This window comes from Phacochoerus africanus, chromosome 16 (genome assembly GCF_016906955.1).
Source record: "Phacochoerus africanus isolate WHEZ1 chromosome 16, ROS_Pafr_v1, whole genome shotgun sequence".
Lineage (NCBI taxonomy): Eukaryota > Metazoa > Chordata > Mammalia > Artiodactyla > Suidae > Phacochoerus > Phacochoerus africanus.
In genome coordinates this window covers 10,245,065-10,251,713 of record NC_062559.1, presented here as the reverse complement: position 1 = coordinate 10,251,713, position 6,649 = coordinate 10,245,065, and the positions used below count along the sequence as shown (strand labels likewise).

Sequence of the window (6,649 nt, the reverse complement as noted above, 5' to 3'; positions counted from 1 at the left end):
ATGGCTACATCTAAAGCATACAGAGGTTCCCAGGCTAGGGGTCCAATCAGAGCTGCAGCTGCCAACCTACACCACAGTCACAGCAACGTAGGATCCCAGCCACGCCTGGGATCTACCCCACGGCTCCTGGCATCACCAGATCCTCAACCCACTGAGTGAGGCCAGGGATCAAACCCACATCCTCATGGATACTAGTCAGGTTCATTACCGCTGAGCCACAACGGAACTCCCTCCCCTAAATATTTTTAAATAAGTGGTACATAAAACGATTGGCTCAGCTCTCCCTTATACTAGCTCCAGGTACATCTTGTCTCCTGGATGTTGGCTTTTTAGGCCTTGCAGCCTCTTTCCCCTCAGGAGTGAGCAGAAAACAAGGCTTACAGTTTATCCACCCTCCCCGACCACGGAACCCTGCCCCTTACGACTGGCTAGAACTCGGAGTCCTCATCAGCCAAGTTAATGGCCCAGGCAAACGTCTCCCACTGGGTTTTGTTGTAAATTTTCTCATTTGGGACGCCCCCCCCCCACAGGTCCAGATGATTGAGTTTGGAGGTTCCCAAAGCAATTTTTTTTTTTTTAATTTTTATGGCTGCACCCGTGGCATATGGAGGTTCCCAGGCTAGGGGTCACATCAGAGTTATAGCTGCCAGCCCTTGCCACAGCCACAGCCACACAGGATTCTAGCTGCGTCTGCCACCTACACCACGGCTCACGCAATGCCAGATCCTTAACCCACTGAGCGAGGCCGGGGATCAAACCCCCAACCTCATGGCTCCTAGTCAGATTCGTTTCCACTGCGCCACAACGGGAATTCCCCAAAGCAATTTCTTTATTCTCCTCTTGGTCTGAACTTCGAGCTTCATCAACTGCTCCTCCCGTCTCTGCTCGGCCTCTTTCCCACCTGCTTGGTCTCCGTTCAGGACCTCGGCAGCAGCCATAGCACTTTGCAGGTCTTTCTGCACATCTGCTAGCTGTTCCTTCTTGGCATCAATCTTAGACTGCAAGTTGATCATGGATGTCTCAAAGGTTTTTGGTGGTGCCCTCTGATGGTTACAAAGAACTGCAACAGGAGTTCCCGTCGTGGCGCAGTGGTTAACGAATCCGACTAGGAACCATGAGGTTGCGGGTTCGGTCCCTGCCCTTGCTCAGTGGGTTAACGATCCGGCGTCGCCGTGAGCTGTGGTGTGGGTTGCAGACGCGGCTTGGATCCCGCGTTGCTGTGGCTCTGGCCTAGGCCTGTAGCTACAGCTCTGATTAGACCCTTAGCCTGGGAACCTCCATATGCCGCGGGAGCGGCCCAAGAAATAGCAACAACAACAACAACAAAAAAGACAAAAGACAAAAAAAGAAAAAAAAAAGAACTGCAACAGCTCTGTTGGCACAGTTGTAAGATAGGATCTTTGCTGGGATGTTCTCACCAGGAGCTGTGAGCTCCTTTAGCTGCTGTTGTAGCGTGAGGGAGGCATTGCATGTATGGAACACCTTGACTGAAAGCCCTCCATGAAATCCTGAAGATGCTTATTTAGAATACCAGTATTGGCGTTCCCATGGTCTCGTGGCTCAGTGGAAATGAATCCGGCTAGGAACCATGAGGCTGCAGGTTCGATCCCTGGCTCAGTGGGTTAAGGATCCAGCGTTGCCATGAGCTGAGCAGACGCGGCTCAGATCTGGTGCTGCTGTGGCTGTGGTGTAGGCCAGCAGCTGTGGCTCTGATTCAACCCCTGGCCTGAGAACCTCCATATGCTTCGGCTGCGGCCTTAAAAAGACCAAAAAAAACAAAAAAAAACAAAAAAAAAAACCCGGTACCGGAGAGTTCCTGTCATGGCTCAGTAGTCAATGAACCCAACTAGCATCCATGAGGATGCAGGTTTGATCCCTGGCCTTGTTCAGTGGGTTAAGGATCCGGTGTTGCCGTGAGCTGTGGTGTAGGTCCCCGATGCAGCTTGGGTCCCTTGCTGTTGTGGCTGTGGTGTAAGCCGGCAGCTGTAGCTCCTATTCATCCCCTAGCCTGGGAACCTCCATATGTCCCGGGTGCAACCATAAACATTAAGAAAAAAGAATACCGGTATTGAGTCTATCAAAGATCATCCTCAGGCTGTTTGTTCTCCATCAACAGTTGTAAATTCTTAAAAACCCGTTTCTCAATGGAGACTTTGTTATAGTATCTGACTGAGTCCTTCCCAAGGAAGTCAAACTCTCCCCTGTGCTCCTGACCACCCAGCTCTGGGTGCAGAATGATGTGCTCCGCACGAAGCAAGCAGCAACCCACAGGGTCCGGTGTGTCTCCTTCCTTCTCATTGCCTGCGCGCAGGGCAAGCTTGTCACTGAAGTTGTGACAAGCTTGCCCTGCCGGACTTTGCACCTCTTTGGACGTGCAGTCTTCTGGATACTGGCTGCAGACCTGATCCACGCCCATCTTCCGCCGCCGAGCAGTCTCGTGTTTCTGCCAGTCTTTCTCACCCTTGATTCGCGAGCTGGGGTTCAGCCAGATGGATGTGATGGAAACTCGAAGGTCCTCTGTCCAGGAGATGAGCCAAGTACCCTTGTCAGCGTGTCGAACCTCTTTCCATTTACGCCCTGGGGGAGGAGAAGGCACCTTGGCATCTTTGGGACAGTTGATGATTATACCCTCAGGCAGGACCTGTTTCTTCAGCTTGCCCATCCTGGGGTGGTTGCCCCGGCCACAGAAAAGTCTGGGAGGTTCTATCTTGAAGGTCCCAAACCTCTCCCTGTGGTTGTCCATAATCAGAAGCCATATTTTTCTAGGAATTGTTCATTCTCCTCTTTGATTTTCAGTTTCTCTTCCTCGCTCTTTTGTTTTCGAGCTTTTTTTTTTTTTTTTTTTTTTTTTAAAAACAGGGCTGCACTCGTCACATATGGGGGTTCCCAGGCCAGGGGTTGAATCAGAGCCACAGCCGCCGGCCTAGGCCAGATCCAAGCCGCGTCTGCCACCTACACCACAGCTCACGGCAACACCAGATCCTTAACCCACTGAGCGAGGCCACGGAGCAAACCTGAAACCTCATGGTTCCTAGATGGATTCGTTTCCACTGCGCCACAGCGGGAACTCCTGTTTAAGAGCTTTTGACGGCTTTGAGATACTGGCTTATCTGGGTAAAAATCACATTTGCTTAGGCTGGTGGTAATCTTCTTCTCTCAACTGGTCATTTCCTCGTTCCAGTCTTTAACGAATTTCTGCCTCAGTATTTCTTCAGCAGTACATTCATGGTCGAGCAGTGCTGAGAAGCAGTAATTGTGCTGCTTTGGGTCTCAGCTTCATGACTTTACCGTCACAGTAACACCTGACACTCTCTGGAAGAGGTTCAGACGATGGAGCAAAGACAGGACCTCTGTGCTCCAGGAAATTCCCCTTCAGGACAGCGCTCCTCTTCCCACCATTTCCATTTCTTTTCCTCTTCTTTCTCCGGCTCCTTTTTCTTGCCATCTGGTTCATGAAATTTTTTGATCTTTATACTTATTCTTGAGGTTTGTTTTTTTTTTCTTTCAATTTACTGTCCTCTTCTTCCCCTAGTTTTCAGTTCCTTCTCTAGGTTATCATGTTTTAATTTTCTGAAGTTTATAGCATCATCTTCATCTGCGGTCTCTTTAATGGCTTTGTATCCCCTTTAGGAGGAGCAAAGCAGCTGTCCTGTTCATCTTTAATCCGTGGTGAGCTAGAGAAAACTTTTGTTTGTTTTTTTAAGAGCCCCACCCATGGCACATGCAAGTTCCCAGGCTAGGGGTGCAATCAGAGCTGCATCTGCGACCTTACACCACAGCTCAGGGCAACACTGGATCCTTAAGTGAGGCCGGGGATCCAACCAGCATCCTTATGAATAGAAGTTGGTTTCGTTATGGCCGAGCCACAATGGGAACTCCCGAGAAACCCTTTTCCTTCTCCATGTTCCTCTTCGCATCCCCAGAGGCTCCACCAGTCTCCTTCTTTGTTTTTCCTCAACTCTGTGCGTTTGTCTTTCTGCTTTTCTGAACGTCCGTCTTTGTGTTGGGTTTCCTCCTTCTCTTTGTTTCTTAACATTGTTCGCTGTTGCTATGCTTGGCTTTTTCTAGGTCCTTCTCCGTGTCCTTCTCGTGCTCTTTGTGTGGCTGTTCTCCAGCTTTATGTTTTATCTTTGTTTACGCACATCATTCAGCTGGAAATCCGCCTCCATCTGCGAATCTTTGTGGACATGGCCCCCACTCCAGTTGGCTGGAGCGGCGAGCAGCGGCGGCGGCGAGGGGCGCCGAGCAGACGCAGACTAGGGGGTCGCCACCTGCCCGTGCGGCGGAGGCGGCGCCCAGAGGCGAGGTTAAACGTCGAGGCGCGGGGCGGGGGCGTGGGGTGCGGGTGTGTGTGTCTGTGTGTGGACGGAACGGGCCTGAAACTTCCAGAACTGCCTGGCAGGCAGCGAGAGCCGACCCCAGCAGTTGCGTAACGGCTTAAGTTCGCATTTCACAGACGCATTTCTTTAATGAGGTTACTCACCCACAAGACGTCTTCCAAGCCCCAAACCCTCTGCGGTGACACGAAACGGAGCCCCGGATGTTAGTGGTGACTTGTAGGGGAAATCCGGGGACGGTCTTGGAACAAATGGACCAGGCAGCTGCTTGGACTCGTCCACGGTATCTCCGTACCAGCGAGGGGCCGACAAGCCCTGGGCAGAAGGTCCGTCTGGACTTCTCTCCTGCCTGGCACGCTCGACAGACTTGTTACCCAGCTAGGTTGATCCTGCCCCAGGCGACGCAAGCCAAACGCTAAAATGCTAGCAAGTCTGGGGCATAGAGCGTGCTTATCCCGGCAGAAGGAAGAGATGCAGAGCCGATCTCAAACATGCCTTCGGGAAGGCGAGGAGCCACAGTATTTATGGGATGATGAATGAAGACGCCGGGCGGTGTGAGATACGTGGGGAAGGGCGATTGGGAAAACGTGCTGGGAATGGTCCTGCGCAGGCGTAACTAAACTACAGGCTTCCGCGCATGTGCGAGGTCGTTTCGTGGACCCCTTACCCCGCAGCTCAGCTGAACTAGCGGCAGCTGAGACTCCAGGTTCCTGTAAGACAGCTCTGGGCAAACATCTTCTGGATCAGGCCTCCTGCAGCTTGGAGGACATGCAAGTGTTAAAAACCTTGATTAGTGAAGGCAGGCGGAGTGGATTTGGCTAATCACCACGCAGGGTTTCAAACCCATTGCATCCTGTTTCTGTAAAGAACAAGGCGATCTTCTTTCGCATTGGTGACCCAGTAGGGTCGTATTCACATTCGGGAACCGAGCAAAGCGGGCAGACTTAGTGACACCCCTAATTGGCTTAGGCTTGGGCTCCCGAGCCAAACTTAGGGGGCTGGGACTGCAAGGCCAGCAGGATTGGCTTAGATGTGCCAGGTGCCTCCCAGATTACCCCGCTCACACCCACTCCCACTCCCAGACTGGGATCACTGCCAGACCACAGGGCGGTGGGGACAGGAGGCTGGAGCAGATGAGTGGGAACCCCACATCGGCCGTAGCACCTTTGCTTGTGCCGGCAGCCAGACCAAATGGACTATTTATTTATTTATTTATTTATTGTCTTTTTGCCATTTCTTGGGCCGCTCCTGCAGCACATGGAGGTTCCCAGGCTAGGGGTCGAATCGGAGCTGTAGCCACCAGCCTACGCCAGAGCCACAGCAACTCGGGATCTGAGCTGCATCTGCGACCTACACCACAGCTCACGGCAGCCCTGGATCCTTAACCCATTGAGCAAGGCCAGGGACTGAACCCTCAACCTCATGGTTCCTAGTCGGATTCATTAACCACGGAGCCACGATGGGAACTCCTGGGAATGGACTTTGTTTTCCACTTGCTTCCACGAACCTGGCAGAGAAACACAACTGATGTTCAACCACTGTGGAGTGAATGACTGCAGTGCTGCCTCCTGTCACACATCCCTTAACCCACAGAATCTCATGTGACTTGCACATCACTGTGGTTCTCCGGGAGCCGTAGCCCCCATTACACCCATTTTCTGGAGGAAACTGAGCGAAGCCAAGTGACTGACTAATCAAGATCACAACAAAGTTGGCTGGCATCTTTATTTTTTTTTTGCTTCTGAGCCTGAGGCTCTTCCTGGCATCACATTGTGACAGGTATGTTCTGAACTGGGAGAAGCCAGGGACCAACAGAAATGTCCCGAGGGGGAACAAAAAAAGCCCATTTGAATTGTACCATTTCTAAAACCTTTTTATATAATCTCATTTTATTTTTATGCTGTCTCTAAAGCTGAGAATAATAGATGAAAAGGCTGCATTTATCCTAATTGGGATATATAAGTTACCTGTTTTAGTTCCCTGAATTTTTTTGAGAACGTTTGGTACAGATTACTTGAAATCAGTGTTAAAATCTATCAAGCGATGAAATGTGAATCACAAAGTATTCCTTTCAAAAACGCTGAGAGGCTTAGCGGGTTAATAACCCAACATAGTGTTTGTGAGGATGTGGGCTCGGTCCCTGGCCTCCCTCAGTGGGTTAAGGATCCAGCATTGCCATGAGCTGCAGTGTAGTTTGAAGATGCGGTTCAGATCTGGTGTTGCTGTGACTGTGGTGTAGGCTGGCAGCTGCAGCTCCCATCGGATCCCTAGCCTGGGAACCTCCATATGCCGCAGGTGCGGCCCTAAAAAGG

At 51.2% G+C, this 6,649-nt stretch overlaps 1 pseudogene; it reads right to left on the bottom strand.

Moving 5' to 3' along the window:
* Window positions 1-428: 428 nt before the first annotated feature.
* Window positions 429-6,059, bottom strand: LOC125117784 (DNA topoisomerase 1-like; annotated as a pseudogene).
* Between the last annotated feature and the right edge of the window lie 590 nt (window positions 6,060-6,649).